The following is an 18,990-nucleotide window of genomic DNA, read 5'->3' as shown; positions in this document are numbered from 1 at the left end:
TACTCTACCTCTGCAGTTGAAATAAGTTAACTTGGCCAAAGATACAGAGACTGTGTATACATTAAATTAGACTTTATTGGACTTTATTGCCATTATGCAGACTACCGATCACAGAAATGCAAATGGATATATTATTATTATTACTACTATTACTACTACTATTATGTCTCTATGAAAAAGAGAATAGCGGTCAGCACAGTGCAAATGACAAGGGGTACAAATATAGAAGATGCATTCTACAGAAAAAATTCTTATACATGTTCAGAGACCATTACTGTATAGATGGCATCTTGTAGTGTTTAGTCACTTGGTATTTAACAATGTTTGCATCTGGTATTTAACAGTGCAAACAGTATTAATAAAGACATAAATCATTCTTTATACTGTTAATATATTGTCATTCATTAATTTAGACACTTAGCTGAATTAAAATATAACTTGCTGTTATTTGACCTAATCAATGTAAACATTGTTACCAATTGTGTGCCATTACCAAATGAGCAAATTACAGGATCAAAGAAAGTTATTTCCCTTTAAATAATATGCAAATTAATTTGATGAATTGTGGGTAAAACCTTGCCATATGGAAAATGTATGCGTTTGCATTTATCTTGTGATTCATCAAATATTCATAGTGTTAAAACATTAATATTCATTTTTTACCTAGTAAGGGAATGTTCTGCATATGCATGACGTCACATAATTTACTGAGGATGTAGATGTTGACTGTACAAGACGTTTCCTCATTTCATTTTAGATGAACACAGACTCCACCCACTGTGCTTTCTATTAGCAGTAGCTGAGTCTGTTAAATAAATGTCTTGAGGAATATGCGTAACACTCATTGATTGAATACATTAGTAAGTAAAGTCTTTTGATGAACTGTAACAGGATTATCCTCCGCTCTTCTTGAGCATGAACAGGTGACAGCTTATCCATATGAAACATGTTACTATAAATTAGTTACAAGGTCAGTTAAGCTCTTTTTAAATTTTAATTATAATATATTTATATTGGATAGATTCGAGGGAACCATAGGAATACATATAAAAGTCTTTGAAGACTAAAGTTCATAGTGTTGCATTTTTCTAAATAACATATCATTTAGCATATCAATTATTAGCTGATGGTTTTCTTAAAGGGGTCATATTATGCCCTTTTATGAAGTCTTTTTTCACTTCATATTTTTATTTGGGTGTACTAGAATATGATTGTTCAGAAAACACATTATATTTCACATTATATTACAGCACCTCTCTCCCCAGTCTGGCCCATTTATTTACATCATCTTCCGAAATACAAAGTGTGCTTTGATTGGTCAGCTGGCCCAGTGTGTTGTGATGGGAACCTCATAGCGCATGTTCAGGAAATGTCACCATAATGTCTTACTATAACGGTGAGCTCTGCTAAGGTGTAAAATTAAGAATTTTTAAACCAATTCAAGCCTGATTCAGAATGTTAACAAACAATAGGCTCATTTCATACACCGATATTGCAATAACAGATTTCACAGGACGTTTCAGAGTGGTATATTTTTGTAATCTTGTTGCAATTTTTTTATACATTTTAGATACAATGTTAAACACATTTTATTCATGATATTTGTCAGAACCATGGTTAATTATCATTAACTTTCCTAAGAGGCGGTGAACAGTCTTACAAAAGCGAGAGCTTACTAAAGCCACAGTAAACACTATATCGACACTAATGTTAGCTAGCAGGCGAGCGGAGAAAAACAACTTTGCCCTTTGTTTATATTGTAGCAACAACATACAACTTATAATTGGAACTGTTAATAGAAAACGCAACTAGAAATAATAAGACATGATTACAAGTTGTGGTCCAAACAACAGATTGTCCCGACAAAGTGGGAACTGCTCCATTTCAGGAGAAGTTTTTGTGTGTAGCCTGCATTGTACTCTCTTAGTTTCTGGATTCTTCGTAAAATGAACAGCACACAAATAAACATGGGGGTAATCATTTTGAGGAACGTTGTTTAAAATAGATTTAAGCCACTCTTAGTTCGTCAGCCTTAGGAAAGTCAGTCAAATTAGTTTTGAAAATGGGGGACAAAACAGGGGAGACACAAAATGAAAGGCTAGAAAAAATGCATTGTTGTCCAAACAAGCCGTTCGTTGTAGTTCTTGGAAAGTGAATTCTGTTAAATAAAAGATCTCCCTTTGTAGTGGACTTTGAGCTTTGTAATCCTGCAGATCTTTTTTATTCTCAAACAACAACATTACACACTAGCTACGGGAAGTTTTGTGAGAAAGCTCTAGTTTTCTTTTGGTAAGCAGACTGTGTTGCTGATGTATTGATTTCAGTGCTGGCAATTGCATGTCCAGAACAAACCTTTATGTTTTGACCACTGTCTCTTTGGGGCCTCCCTCAGTTACAAGGCCTGGACAACGTTCCTGCTTGTCCCGCTGTCAGCACCCTTGCAGGGTGACTTGCAGAAGATGTCTTTGCTACCTTACTGCCTGTCAGAAAAAGGTTGTATCTACATTGCTCTGACATACAAGACCTTCCGGCTGCATTTACAGAAAAGGTCTTTAATAGCTGTTCTTCTGCCCTTATATGTCACACGGCTGTGTGTGTATGCACGTGTGTGTGTGCCATCTCTCAGCCTGTGAACCTCTGACAGCACTGTGGTTAGATAGGTGGAGTGTTTGTACTGCAGATGTTATTGGGCCTGGAAAATAAACCTCCCTCTCCATTCCTCCATTTCATCCAAAAGCCAAAGGCGGATTCTAATTAGGGCCGTGACAGATGTGTCCTGGGATAGTGCTGTTTACACATGAGAAAGTGATGTTCCTCTCTCTCTCTCTCTCTCTCTCTCTCTCTCTCTCTCTCTCTCTCTCTCTCTCTCTCTCTCTCTCTCTCTCTCTCTCTCTCTCTCTCTCTCTCTCTCTCTCTCTCTCTCTCTCTCTCTCTCTCTCTCTCTCTCTCTCTCTCTCTCTCTCTCTCTCTCTCTCTCTCTCTCTCTCCCCTCTTCATTTCCATTTCTGCTCCTGCTACTACTGAAGGAGACTTTAACAAGAAGTAACTCCATTCCTAAACAGCATCTGCAAGTACTGTCAACCAGTCCAATATCAGCTTGCAGGTTATTCTCAACCTTAATGATTCGTGAATGAGCATCGAGCACAGTTTCTATCTGTCCTTCTCCATTCCAGTACTCCTTATTTCCCTTTCAACGCGTCCTTTTGCTTCACTCAATAAGCGCAAAAGCAAGAAGACAAACCCCATCCATTCATGTTGTATTTTTTTTCAGAATAATTAAAATGTGCAAAAGGAGTCTGAGGCCTTTGTGTGATGATGCCGAGAAACAAATTATAATTTATTTATAAGGAAAAAACAGGATTGGGAAAATAGTGCACACATTTCATTATTTATGACATTTTTCAGGCAGTCTTAATTTATACAATCCTGTGATATTTCTTCTTTTTTTGCGGGGGGGGGGGGGGGGGGGGTATTTTTTTTAAACTTCTTTAGTTATGCAGAGAATGTGAAGGAAATGTTTGCTTTGCTTTGCGTTTTTGCATCACTAGATTTGTCAGAAAGATGGAAACCTGCAGATCCACCCACACAATGTGAGAAAAGCCAGCACAATAATAAAAACAAAATGAGTCTCGTATGAGTAAGAATTTCAGTGTACCAACATCCCCTCTAGCTTTGATGCTAGAGCAGTATTAATCTAATTAAGAATGCCTGAATGTCACTGGAATGGCATTTGATTGAGACCTGAAACATTTTCTGTTATCCAGATTTGTCAGAAAGATGGAAACTTGCAGGTCCACCCACACAAAAATATAATGCTGATAGTAATGTTTATCTTTGCTGTTAGCTGTTTGGAAGAGACCTTTTTGTTAGGAACTTTTGTAAGGTTAAACTTTTTGCTTAAATTGCTAATTACGATTGGCTGTCAACTAATATGTAGTTGCTAATATGTGTTGTCAACTAATATGTAGGTTCCGTAGTTGGAACCAGCTTCCTGAACAGATCAGATGTGCTCCAACAGTAGCCACATTCAAATCCAGACTCAAAACACATCTGTTTAACTGCGCATTTACTGAATGAGCACTGTACCACTGTACGTCTGACTGATTGCACCTTATCTATGCATCAATTCTTTTTATAACTGTTTTAGTTTACCTTTGTTCTTGTCTTCTTGTCTTTGGTTATCATCATTTTATTATTTTTAATTCTCTTTACATTGTATTCTTTTTCTTATGCATTTGTATCCCTATTTTAATTCCTTTCTATGTAAAGCACTTTTTTTTTTAATTGCCATTGTGTATGAAATGTGCTATATAAATAAATTTGCCTTGCCTTGCCTAATATGGGTTTTTCACTTATGGAAATATCAATAACTAAAAAGTAAGGTTTCTAATTTAATTTATATCATAAATATATAAATATTTATATAAATCCTCTACGTTATCGGGACAAAATTACCCCAAATGGCAATATCCAGAATATTTGTCTTAATGGGGAAGTTTTGAGAAAAACAGCTTATAAATCTAAGTGAATTTTTTTGAATGTCAAAATGCAGAAAGTTTTCTGTAATGGATAGGTTTATGGGTAGGGTTAATGTAGGGCGATAAGATTGTACCGTATCTGTCCCCATATATATATATATATATATATATATATATATATATATATATATATATAATTGCAATGTTTTTCTATCAGACTTTTTTTTAAACAAAAAAATAGTCTGTAGTCAACAAAGAGACCAGACAGAAGATGAAAAGGTAAGGGAAGTGTGTTTGAACTTTCGTAATCACAGCACATTCTGTTTCTGTTGGTGGTAGCAACCGAGGGGAATTGGGGTCACGGCCACTTCACGAACAAACCCACACATACATATAGACGTGCATATCGCAATCTCATCCGGCCACTGGAGTGTGTTCCGCAGACCTCTCCGTCCCCTGGGCGTCCCCTCTGAATATATTGACTTGGACATCTGCTCCCCCCACCCCAAATACCCCATCAACCCCCATCCACCTTATCCACGACTGCCCTATTATCATGAGCTCCTGTGAATATAGTGCATTCTGGGTAAGAGGGCCCATAAAAGAATGATCATACGAGGCTTTCAGACGCAAGTCAGTGGTAAAGACTCTCTCTTTGTCGAACAAAATGGAAATGCACAGGCGAGCATCGCACCTGTTGAAAGCCCTTGTGGTGCTCGCCAGTGCTCACATGCGGCATTATGTGCCTTATTATTTATACAGGGCTGTCAGCTAATATTGCATGTGTGTCTCCGCAGAGCACTCTCTGCCATCCTTAAAAGTCACAGTGTGAGGCACCCAAAGTTGCACCGACAGGGGCTCTGCGCTCACCGGGGACTTTCTGCTTTCTGAAGAATTCATAGCTCTGCACTATTGACATAATGCATCTGTGCTGCTGTCTGATAAGCATTCTTTTTCATCTCCCCTGTTCAACCCCTTCACTCCACATGTTATTATGGCCTAGCGCTTCCAGCCTTGCTCTGAATTTTTTAACAGTACATTTAAACAGCAGTTCCCATTCTTGGGAGTGCAAGAATGTCATCCCGTCTTTTTCTTCCTCTTTTTTTTTTGAAGTGCTCAATACGAGAGAACAAATCCCATCCCGCACAGCTCTGTAAATATTCGGCGGTGCACTGCTTTGCGTCTACAGGAAGTGTGTTCGGGGCAGTGTAGTCTTTAACCCTTCTCTCTGCAGCCCTAGGTGTCATTTTTCTGCTGCCGTGTCAGCTTATTAGATAAAGAATTAATTATCGTATCCGACAGCTGTAACCTCGGGACTTGCGATACCTTCCAGCCAGCTGCGGGAAGCTGAGAGAAGGCCAGGAAAGGGTTAACAGTATTGTTCATTCATCTGCAGCGAGTGACATTCTTTATGCTAGAGCGACCCCTGATTAGGGGGTGAGCTTTAATGGCAACTAATTAGCCAACCTCTTCAGCTCAGCGTAATGATCAAACGAGCTGTCACCGGGTACCTGATACAATGATCCTCTTCCTCACTCCAGATATGATATTTTATTCCCCTGCAATTATGCTTTCCCCGTCGCTCCACGTGTGTTTATTGCCTGAAGCACACATGTCAAATTAAAGAGCAGCTTATGCACCTGATATTTAATTATTGCCCACTGCACTACTGCGCACAATGGGGAAATGTCAAAGCGAGCAATCCACTTCAAGCAAGCAAGCACTGTTTGGCTCTAAACGTCGAAATGTGCACTTTTTCCCTCTCTAAAATCATTTGTCTCAAAGCTTTTTATGGTTCATTAGTTTTATCTTTTCCTAGGACAATCACTCTGACAAACTGCTCGCGGCGAGCAGTGCTTAAAATTGACTGTTTGTTTGAGAATTGAGATTTAGTATCGAATTTGGTGTAGATTTTGTTTTATACTTGTCCCAGACCATTATAAAATTAATTATACAAATTATACCAATAAAAAAGTAATTATATTAAAACAATGATAATGTAAACAAAAAGTGTGTGGAAAAAGAGCAATTATTCACCTAGCAGACTTTTTTTTAGGGTTTCTTAGAATTTCTACCGAGAAGATTGCAGTGGCAGTGAAGAGCTTGAGATGAAATGTGTTTTTAAAAAAACACTTTAATATGACTTATTGTCTGTAGAATGCTTTTTTTCTGAGGGTCATTTTCATTGGAGCTGTAGTTTTGCAAATCATGCAAAAAGTGTAATTTCTACTACCATAATTTCCATAACAGAATGTTATTAAACACAATACATAATTTGAGATGCGGTGAAAATGACTATACTTAGTGGGCAAATTAAAGGGAGTGTGAAAAGTGAGTTTATTTTGTAGAAGTCACCAAAGTGCCCATAGTTCAAGAAACATCCATATACAGTTTGATGGCAGAAATATTCCTGCCAAATACATCTGGCTCAGCCCATGATTGATACTCTGAGGCATGAATAGAATATTTGTTACAATAGAGATAGAGGGAGATAGTCTTTCCTGCTTTATTTTTTAAAAGAGCACACATGTTTTTAATGTTACATGGCGGTAAAACTGTACTGTAAGGAAAGCTATAATTTAGAATATAATTCATTTATTTTCCTGACCATGAATGTTTTATTCATCCTGTCACTATAGAGATTCCCAAGCCCTCTGTCTTTCCCCCTTGTGTTCACGTTGAAATTTATGAGCATGTAAAATGTGATTTTGATTATATTTCTGCACACTGCCGTGCTTGTCTCCTCCTTTCAGACCTAAATAGCTCCTTTTTAATTGACTTATTCTTCCCATTTATTAAAACATTATGTTGTGGTCGGCGTGTTTAATGCCTGTCTCTTCCTTTTTAAGCTCCAGCAGTGTTTCACCGAACGTGTCGGTTTCCTAATTACACATTTCTTTAAAACAGATTGTCAGTTTGGATCAGTGACAGAAATCTTCCGGAATCTTTTTCCCTCTTTGTCTCTCTCTCTCTCTGACTTATCGAACAGCATAGCATGCCATGCCTGTATTTCACATGTACAATTTCTCCATATTAGGTTAATAGAGCGTAATTGCTTTGCCTGCCTGTAATATCCCGCTCTCTTAGGAAGGCATATTTAATGTGTATTTTGCCCTCCCTGGCTGTCTTGTTAGGGTTGATTGTTTGATTGTGTCTAACGGGCTGGCTCACCTCCACCTCAATTCAGCGCTACAGGCAATAAATACATATTTATTACTCCCTATTTCATTGCCCACGTACTTCTAAATGACTGAATTTATTCAGTCGCTTGACTGCTTTATGTAATCGAATGCTTTATGAATGCAGCAGATTAATTCATTATTGCGACAGCCGTAATAAATTAGTGAAGTGATGTTCCTTTTATGATTGCTTTTAAAAGCCCCCTCATGTGTTGGAGCGGTGAGCATCTCATTCTGTTCGGATGTCTGAAGAGAGGCAGGTCAGGGACCTGACACAACATTTAATTGTGTTCGCAATACTTTTGCTCTGCTTTTTGTCCACAGTTTGAGAAAGGGATCTTCGCTGTTTCACAGGTTTGTTCTCCCATCAAGATTTTAGTGGTGTACTACTGCATGGAAAACTTTATTTCAACTTAATGAATAGCTAATAGATGAAACGGAACAGCACATTTAAAGTTACAAACAAAATGCTGGCTCTCTTTACCCATCTACAGAGCTCAAGGAGAACCAGAACGCTCTATTCTCGACTCTTTCTCCCGCATACACACACACACACACACACACAGATGCAGCAGCCGGTCCTGCAAGCACCTGCTTACTAGATGTAGATATGGAATGCAGGTGGTGGAAGTTCCTTCACTGTGCCCTAGATACCAATATAACACAGATGTCATGGTGTTGTTCCAAAACCACAATCACAACATATGGTAATTGCTGCAGGATGAATTTGCTGGCCTTCTCTATAGCAGGGGGCTGATAAAATAGAGAAGTCAGCTACCGGTGCTGCTCAGAGCGAGCGGCTGCCAAAGCCGACTCTATGAAATGTCGGTTACGCGAACGAGGCGCCATCAGGTAAACCCATTAGCGCTGCTGATAGTCATAGCTATACCAATGTCAAATGTTTTGGGGGCGAGTTATTCAGCAGCTGCGCTCTTCACAGACATTAGTGGATTGTTTGTAATTCTCAGAGTGCCCAACCTGGACTTTCTTCCTTGGATGGGCCTCTCTGCGGTGTGAATTTGAATATGTAGTACATCGTCTCTTGATCTGTTTACCTGAGGTCTTGGGGATCAGGGCACAGGGAATGATGTCTGTGGTGGGTGGAAAAGTTATCACCAGTGAGTTATAGCGTGTATGTTTGCATTTATGTACGCGTGTATACGTATTCCCTCAAGAATGAGGCAAAAACAACCATGCAGACATGTAATGACTTTATGTACATGATTGAATTTGCAGCGTCAAAGAATTAAAAATGTGTTATGCGAAAAATAGGATCATAAATATAAATGAAGCAGACATGTTCTCAGTGAGCTGTGATCAGTTTACCGCATCGGCTCTTGACTAAAAGGGTTTGTTGCATTGCCAAATATTTAGGTTAGGTGAGAAACTATTTGTATGTTGTGAATTCAGGAAATGCTTGGGATATCTGTGCATGATTTGACACATTTATCATGTTTTTGTATAGACTGTGGAAAAAAAACGTAATTTACGTCATCCAGACTGAGTTTGTTCATAACTTTAATCAGACCGAATTTTTTGATCATTTTTATTCAAATTAGAATTGTAAGCACCTAATATCGTCAAAGCCTTTAATGTATTAATAGCCAGCCTGATAATGTAACCTTGGCTTTTTTAAAGTGTTGAAATTCATATATTTATATATAGTCATAATTCAGCATTGGTCTGATTGGTCTGGACTGACCTAAAACTCTTTCCCACTGACGACAGATCATCAGGCCATTCTTATTGTATAAAATGCATATTGTTACACTCCGGTCTGGATTTAGGGATTCAGATAGTCGGTGTTGTGATGTACTGGTTGCCAGCACTCTCTCTAGTTACATATGTAGAGAAGTTGTTGATTTTCTCAGCCTGTATGGAAGCGGTGCGATTTTGTCTTTGAACAGATGAATTCTGCCATTATTCATCCTCACCTCCTGAGTCTGATGGTGGAAATTGAAAATGAGTGCTGTTTTCTGCTTCTCTAGTCAGTAGTTTTGCAGTTAGGAATACAAACACACACACACACACACACACACACACACACACACACACACACACACACACACACACACACACACACACACTGTACTGAGAGCCTGAATGCTCCCCTTCAAAGTATCCGAGAACTTGGATTCTCAAAAAGGGCTCTCTTGTGATTTTATGGCGCCACCATCTGGTCATCAGAGGGTCAGGTGAATTTTTTTATTTTATTAAAACAACCAAACAGCAGGATCCAAATAACAAAACCTTGGCTTTTTGCACCTTTAAAAAATAAATAAATAAACAAAAAGGTGTGTGTGTGTGTGTGTGTGTGTGTGTGTGTGTGTGTGTGTGTGTGTGTGTGTGTGTGTGTGTGTGTGTGTGTGTGTGTGTGTGTGTGTGTGTGTGTGTGTGTGTGTGTGTGTGTGTGTGTGTGTGTGTGTGTGTGTGTTTATAAAATAAAGACCTAGATAAATGAAATTTTACTTAGCCATCACACAGTGTTAAAAAACAACATATTTTGTAAAAACAAAGAAACAGAAAAGTGTTTGTCTTTTAATATAATAAGGATACTTAATTTGTTAAAGTCATATTTGTTTATAAAAATAGCATTGCAATATTGTTCTATTTATGAAAAATTATTCCGCTTAATCAAATGGCATCTATGCATTATACAACTTCCAACACAAGCTCGTGGCAATTCATATTTTACTTTTTGGTGAATTGGTGGCTAATTCATACGTTCTCATTCGTACATTTTTGTATGTTCTGCTTACACCCCGATGATGGTATGTTTAGGGTTAGGGGTTGCTCTTCATGCTTAATTTTTTCCAAGTAATTGTACTTTTTTGTGTGATTCACATCGTCCATATTCATACGAAATCACCATCTCATAACAAGTTATGTTTTCCCGTGAGATCAGGTTGAACATTCCACGTCTCTTCATTGCAGCACTAACCAATTTGCATGTGTAAAATTATAACTCATTAAAAGAGGGAGTTGACAAACATCAGGCGAGAGAAAAATGATCATGGAAAAAGCATTCTTATTTTGTCTCGAATCCGACAACTCCCTTTCTCGCCCTCATTTCACCCATGACTGAGGGATGCTCAAGGACTATTTCTTAATTCCCTCTCTCCGAGACAGCGTAAATCTGTGGACCGCACGCTTGCGTGCGTCTGCTGGCCTGGGAGTAATTGGCTCAATACACATATTGATCAGATGAGTATGAAAATGCCATCAAAATGTCAGTTGTTAAGTTTATTGATTAAACCGTGAAGTCTTGGAATCATTGGAAGGAGTTCTTGTTTCCCCGCTTTGCCACGGCTACATTGTTGGGTAAATAAAAGCAGCTCTTAATGAAGGTGAGCATAAATAAACATGATGCTGTGTGGAAGGAGAGCTCAGGTTGGTCTGATGTATTGACTGCATGAAATGAGCTCGGTGAATGGAGGTGTTTACTCATCAGCGAGTGTAATTCTGAAGGGACGGCAGCCATGCTTAAAGATATCAGAGCTTGCATCACATAATAGGCAACAGAAACTGGTTTCGACGTGTATTAAGGTCTCCAGTCTCTCAATGACTTTCTCTCACTGCTAGAGGGACATAGTCTCTCTCATGTCTTTTCTCTCACTCTCTCTTTCTCTACAGCACAGAAGGTTCAAGGTTAGCAGAGAAAAAGGGGAATGAAAAAAGTGAGAGAAATCGATTGATTTTATTTCTGTCCAAAGGCCTCTTTTGTGATACTCAAGTTCCCTGGTTAGGTTTTCTTTATCATGTTCCAAGAAAAACAAACTTTGAAGCTTAAGGAATGGTTGCTTCATTGTAGATAAACACAGCCAACATACATTTCATATACAGCTAATAATGAAACACATTTCAAATTAAACACAGCCAACGTACACATTTCAAATGAAAACTTTGTGGATATTATTGGAAGCATGCTTACCTGAGCCTCTCTTTTACATGCTGAATGTTGTTTTGAATCTTAATTACAGTGAAAATGTACTGTTTTTAACTGTATAATGTAATGTACTGTTTATTTATATGTATAAATAAATAAAAATTATAAAAACAAATCTGTATTTTTAAACCATAATAGACTCTCTCTCTCTCTCTCTCTCTCTCTCTCTCTCTCTCTCTCTCTCTCTCTCTCTCTCTCTCTCTCTCTCTCTCTCTCTCTCTCTCTCTCTCTCTCTCTCTCATTGCAAAATAAAGTAGACTGACATATTATACACAAAAGTATATACCAAAAGTTCTTCATACAACTACCAGTAAAATAGAATAATAATTTTAAAAAAAATTATACAAAAAATTGGTACCAGAGTTAATCAGACACTTTAACCTGACCATGTGTTGCTTAAATGTGTTTTCTTTAGTTAATACTGACCACTGCAGACTGGGAACACCACACAAGAGCTGCAGTTTTGGAGATCCTCTGACTCAGTCGTCTAGCCATCACAACTTGCCCCTTGTTAAACTCATTCAAATCCTTACGCATTTCCATTTTTCCTGCTTCTAATTCTAACACATCAACTTTGAGGACAAAATGTTCACATGCTGCATAATGTATCATTGACCGGTGCCGTGATGAAGAGATAATCGGTGTTATTCACTTTAGCTGTCATAATGTTATGCCTGGTCTGTGTATATATACAATGGTGGCCAAAATATTAGAACATTTTGTATCTGGGAGTCGTCTTAATGGGGCTTTTTTTTTTTTTTGTCAAAGGGACCAAAAAAACATTCTTCTAACTATTGCTGGAACTACCTGCAATGGAAGGAATCTGCTGGAACATTGAAAATAATGGACTTGCCCCCTCAGAGTCCTGACCTCAGCCCCATCGAGCACATTTAAGGTGAATTACAAAAAAAAATGGGCATATTTGTTGTACATTCAAAGGAAAGACTTCATTTGCAGAAGGCATGGCTTTTACTATTAGTGTTGAAGTTCTCAGAGGAAATATAATGACACTATGCCAGAGAGATGCGCTGCTGTAATTGCTGCAAAGGTGGACATACCAAATATTAAAGTTAAAAGTGAATAAAAACAGTACGACTTACTTACTTACTCTGATATTTGAGCAACCATCTGTATGTTTAATGAACATTATGAAATTAAATGTTTTGGAGGCAAAAAAAATCAATATTTTTAGATCTATCGGGTAATCTAATGTGTGCTTTGATGTTGTTTTTCAGGATTATTTGATTAAAATTCAGCATTAAATTTAAGATTAAAACATGCTTTATGTATGTTAATCACAACAACAAACTGGCAGATTTAGCGAAGGAAAACTGTATTTGAGAGAACAGATGAAACAAAGTTTTGCTTTTGCTCTGTGATTACTGTGCATGAGTGTGCAAGAGCATAGATCTGTTCAGTTTACAAAAATAAAATCTAGACAGACTCATGGTGGTTTGTACATGTGTCCTGTGGAAGTGTACATAAAAGTGAGGGCTGAGTGTTTCTCTGTCATCGTCAGTGGCAGCCGTCCTGCTTGTTTTCTCAGCTGAGTGTTAGTCATCTTTAGTTTGAAGAGCTCTGGGCACTTCTTCGACCACATGTTTGCGCTTCGGAGTGCCCCTTCTCTCCTCCAGCACTCATTCAGGACAGTGGTCTCAAATAAAGCCTGCTCTTCTTTTACATAATTGAATGGGTCACAAACCCTCCCTCCTCTTAAATGTGTTTGCTTTCATTTGAGTGAAACACATATAGATGCTTCTGTAAACCCAACCGCAACTGGACCTCGCTTACCTTGAGGATTGGATCCTTCTGTAAATTTAAATATATGTGCTCCAATTTTCCCACTCAAAAAATGGTCTCGACACTCATTTTCTCCTCCCAGTCCACAAAAATGAAAATTTTCCTTCTAGGAAGCGGCCTTTGATGTGTAGTATTCTGTTTGATTTGCCCATTTTAAATTATGTGTGAATTATTTACACAAGCTGTTATGATGTCTCCAGCAACAGTGTGTATATTGTTCCAGTGAGTTAGAGTTCACAGCATGCCTCTGAATCCTGACGTTGTTGCAAAGCAAGGTGCAGAATTGGCCAATGTCTGTTCCCTGGAAAAAAACAAATGGTTTTCAGCTAAAAGAAGCAACAGTGTTAAACCAACAGATGGATGTCACATATGAGACTGTTAGACAGTTCAAACTAACTTAGTGAACTATGTTGTGGTATTTTTTTTTTCTTTTATTTTTTCGCATCAATTGTTCTAACAACAACAGCAAAAAAAATTCACACCTACAGTTGATGGTACATGGTGCAAATAAATAAAATAGATATTGATATTTGCTTAATTATTAAATACAATTTTTAACTAACAGTAACCTTATGTTAATCAAAAAATCTAGTGTTGTGTGTGAATGTCATTTTTCTGATCTTGTATAAATGTATGTGAAGTATTTAAATGAAATTGTTCTATTTATTTTAGGCATGCGCTGATCATCTGCCGCTTTAAATGCGCAAGCTCTTTCAAGCAGGATGGATTCTAAACACTACTACAACATCTCCCACTCAACATTAATCTTGCACCAAAAACATTATATAACGCCTCATTTTAGCATTTACTCTTCCTTTTGAGTGTAATGGCAAAGAATGCTGGGAAATGTCAATCCCAGCCCAGTTTCAGATAAATTTAAGTTTGTCTAAATTTAAAGAAACAAGTTCAAAAAACTCAAAAGAAAGTTCTATATACTCATAAAAGTAAATTGAACTAATTGTTTTTATTTGAGTTGGCTCTACTCAAACTAATTCATTATTTGAGTGTTAGGGGTTACAGTGTAAAGAATCAAGCAACACAAGGTTGGTGACGCTTGCTCGCTCTCATTGGCTGTCGTGGGTATCACATCAGAGGCAGTCCAATCAAGAATCAAACATGTTTTATATTTACGATTTGGGATTGTGCGGTAACCCTTGAGCTAATGCTCCTCAGTGAGAGGATTCGAGACCGATGTGACGCGCAACTGGCACTCATCTTCAATCATGCAACGACCTCGCGCCACTCTCTCATGACTCGTCACAATAACCATCAAATATTGACGACACAGAACAATGAAACAAACAAAACAGGAAGTATAGAGGAGAGCGGGTCACAACCTAATGCTTTTTGACTTTATCAGTTATGCTTGTGGTTCAGAGTATTTATGTTTTCCCACATTCATTTCACACGTCTAGTACAATTATGTGGTTTTGTTTCATTAATACAGTGTATACTTTTTTCTTAATTTACCCCGAAAGAATGAAAGTGAAATGTGACAACTTGCCCCATAGGTGGGGTACACTGTAACGTGACAGGCACAATATAACATTAACATATGACAGTTTAAAATGTTATATGATATAATCAAATCACAGAACATCTAAAATATTTTCTCAATAAAATATTTTATTTTTATATAGAATAATTTATTTTTTATATATATTTAAAAATAAACCCATTTTTGAGTTTGATAACAAGCACATCACTAACTACAGCTATAGAGCATAGTAAAAAAATAAAATAATAATGAATCATTTTTGAACATTGACTCCTAGTCTTTATTCACCCATTACTCATTGTTTTTCAATAGAGGTCATAAAATATAGAATATAATAACGTAGTTCTAATAGGGGCTCATTATGACGCAGTGTTAAAACAAGCCCAACCTGCACAATTGAGATTTAAACCACAGGTTTTGTCTTCTGCTGGTTAGATCAGCATTAAAAAATGATCTCAACTGTTAAATAACAGATATAAGATTACAGTAATATCCTATTTGTCTTATTTTTAATAAACACAAAAAACTGAGATGAAAAATACATTTAAAGGGGGGGTGAAACACTCAGTCAATCTCATGTCAACCTTGAGTACCTATAGAGTAGTATTGCATCCTTCATATCTCCGAAAAGTCTTTAGTTTTATTATATTTATAAAAGAAATATAGGCTGTACCGAGTCTTTCCGGAAAAAAACCGAGCGCCTGGAGGCGTATCGTGTGGGCGGAGCTAAAGAATGACGATCGCGCACAAAGCGGTGACGTCCTCAAGCATGGAGAAGAAAACGCTACACAGATTCAACTAATACAGATATGATCCAGAATCAAATCCGGAGACTGAAATAAATTGAACAGGAGAAACAGCAACAGCAGGACGTCCATCTCTGTGGTATGTACTGTATTTAGTGGCCTGTCAACATTTGTGTGTCTTTACTCGCAGTTTATGATGACATGATTCGGTTCATGGACTATTGTATGCGACTAAACCTTAGCAGTAGCAAGCAAATGGTTTTGCACATCAGACTAGTGTAACGTTATACATAGAACAACAATGGAGTAACCGTTAGCACATTTGAATGACGAAGCATGCTTTGTGAGAACCTCCCTTAGGTTTATGTTTGGGTGGTTTTACAATAAACAAACTGACACCTATATTGGTCAGCTAAACAAATGTATTTAAACACACACCATAGATTGCATCGATCAATTAACTAACGTTATACACGATCGTGTTGTTTAAGTTACTGATGTTTACTTACGCGACGATAGCCAACAGCATTGGCTATAGACATTTGAAGACAGTATATAGACAGTTTTACTCACAGCGCACGACCGTGAACCTTTATTGTTGGGACCGCTCTGTCAAAAACACACTTCTTTGGTAATGTTGATTTCGTGAAGTCCTGTGACAGCAGTGACCGTGGAGATCCACTTTTGCGACGCGACTGAAGCGTGATGTGACGCTTCTCGTCATTTCTGCGTTCAAATCGTGTCAAATGCAGCGCTGCCTTCCCGGAATGCTGTGCTGAAGCGTTGAAGTCGCTTGATGTCACCCATAGGAATAAAGTGGAGCGTGGCGCGGACTATAACGACATAAGTGTTCACGGACGAGTGGATCTGCAGCTGAGTGTTTATGGGTGTGCATTTCCTCTCTCGCTCTAGTCACGCGCGCGCACCCTACCGGGAGAAGAGCCCGTACGGCCCATACAAGGACCTTCCGCTCTATCGACGTCAAACAGACCCATACTCGAAAAAAACTCTCTGAAACTTGTGAGAAACCGGAAGGAGTATTTTTGACACAGGAATACTCCATCAAATGTCCAACATTAGTTTTTGAAACTTTGTCTATGTTTAGGATGGGAATCCAAGTCTTTAACAGTGTAAAAAGCTCAGTATGCATGAAACAGCATTTCACCCTCCTTTAAGAAATGTACTTTTGCTTTGGCTATATAAATGTTCAGTGATATCTTCCAAAGACTTTTGAATTTTGGCACAGTTTTTCCTCTATATACTGTTGATATGACAACTAGTTAATACATTAAGTTTCGCCATGCTGGCATGTGTGGAAAGTGTTAAAACGTGTTACAACTAACCCTGCATTAGGTTATGCCCCGCTCTCCCCTATATATACACAGTGGAATTAAACAGGAACATCTTAACCAAATAAAAACTAATGTGGACACTAACAAGAACTAATGCGGAAATGACATGAACTAAAATAAACAGAACATGACCGTGTCAAAGATACTGCAGTCTGTATGTAAGCAAATTTGTGACATTACTCTTTGGCTTTAGGCATTCTCAAATCATGACCATTAGGATTCATACAAACCTGCTGCTGTCAAAAAAGCGGAAAAACTACTTTAGTTTTTTTTCTTCAAATTGGAATGCTGTGTATGTCGTTTGTAAGGAACATTTTAAATGAAATGAGCAACAAACATTTTTAGTGGTGTTAGTCTCAGATTATTGGACATGACTGTAGAAGCATACTGCTGGGTTGTTTCAACTCATGTTTGGGTCAAATGTGGACCAACTCAATCGTTGGTTTAAAATAAATAGTTTTAACCTATAGGTTCATGTAAACCAATGGTTTGGTTTTAAACGTGCAAGAACATATTGAAACGTACTGTTCGATTGTTTAAATAACCTTGTTTAAAGTGACAATGTTGAAAAATATTGCATATTTATCAATGAGCACCATTTGCATGACATTCTCTTCCAATTTGAGCTCAAAGAACAGGTCCGGTAGTCTTTATGAATAAACCCTTGCATTTACAAAACACTTGATCTGACCTCTGACCTCTGAATTCTACAGCCATATTGTCAGAAGAGTCATACTGCCAGACAGTCGTATTTTAATAAATGCATTGGTTACAGCAGCAATTTGTCCTTTTATTTTATTTAAAACAATTAAAGTTGACAATTCACTAGTGCTCTGTCACAACTAGAAGAGTATAGCGACACTCATAATTAGAATCTCAGATCGGTCAGCATCATGTCTCGTAAGGCTTCCATGTGGATGTTTAGAGGGAGAGGGAGAAAAAAACAAGAGTATCTGAGGCAGCGGAGACAGTCAGATGAAATAATCATAGCCGTACGACACTGTGAGTGTGAAGTGGGAGGAAAGAGCCTTTCACCTCCTGCTGCTAGGCCTTTAATATTCACACAACCCCACCCGTCACATCCTCCCTTTAGGTGGGAAGAGATAGAACCACAGCAGTGCACCAGAGAAAGAGCGATGCTTCTTTAGAAGAAAAAAAAAACAGATTTATATAAATATTTAAAAATATGTTATAGGCTATAATGAGATTATATTTTTATATATATATATATATATATATATATATATTATATATAGGCACCACTTTATAGGTAAACAGCTGATAGCATATAATATGGATGCTAATAAGCAACTATTTAATAGTCAGAGAATTGGACCCTAAACTAAAGTGTTACCAATTATTATTAACTATTATTTCTCTCAACGTGTTTTATAGAATATTCCCCTCATAGTCTGAAATCCACAAAAAAATAAAATAATAATTGCCTGTTTGTAAATGTTTTGATATCAGACTGTTCCCATAAGCACACAATAATGATCTTTTCTCTAATTATCTAACTGCATAAAATGTTAGTGGGGTGGGGTGGGGGTCTCCTTTGTTGTTTTTCCTTTGTTCTATGCTACTATTACTAAAATCCCAAGACAAAAAAGCACATTAACTGGAATATAAATGAGATTTAAACTCAAAAGCTGCTACATTAGTATAATACCACCCACAATTCAATGTTTTATTCTCTGCATAACTTACTCTTATGAATATGAGCTTTGTATTCTGTGGCAATGTATGGAGACACCACCAAAGACTGAAATAACACGGGAGTCATTTGGGAAGTATTCCGTTTGCTCTTGACAAATGATATTATATGCTCTTCCTGTTGGGTTCCGCCCTCTTGCGATTTAGTAAATAAATTTCATTGTAATGTTCAAGCATTCCAGCCCCTTCTTTTAGGTAAAATCTAAACTTCTCGATTAGGAGCAAAGTCTGTGAGCCTTTGAAGATAATTAGCAAATGCGCTGGAATGTCTGCGATGC

The 18,990-nt window shown here is 37.6% G+C and overlaps 1 long non-coding RNA gene across 1 annotated transcript in view; it reads left to right on the top strand.

Annotated features, from left to right (window-relative positions):
* The window catches only part of LOC137084778 (uncharacterized), a 168,956-nt gene extending 156,017 nt beyond the window's left edge, over positions 1 to 12,939 (top strand). Inside the window, exon 4 of the long non-coding RNA XR_010906799.1 lies at positions 12,372 to 12,939. This is a non-coding gene — a long non-coding RNA (uncharacterized lncRNA). The remainder of the gene's footprint in view (positions 1 to 12,371) is intronic.
* The last annotated feature ends 6,051 nt before the right edge of the window (positions 12,940 to 18,990 follow it).

This window comes from Pseudorasbora parva, chromosome 1, assembly GCF_024679245.1.
Source record: "Pseudorasbora parva isolate DD20220531a chromosome 1, ASM2467924v1, whole genome shotgun sequence".
Classification (NCBI taxonomy): Eukaryota; Metazoa; Chordata; class Actinopteri; order Cypriniformes; family Gobionidae; genus Pseudorasbora; species Pseudorasbora parva.
This window is presented reverse-complemented; position numbering and strand designations above follow the sequence as displayed.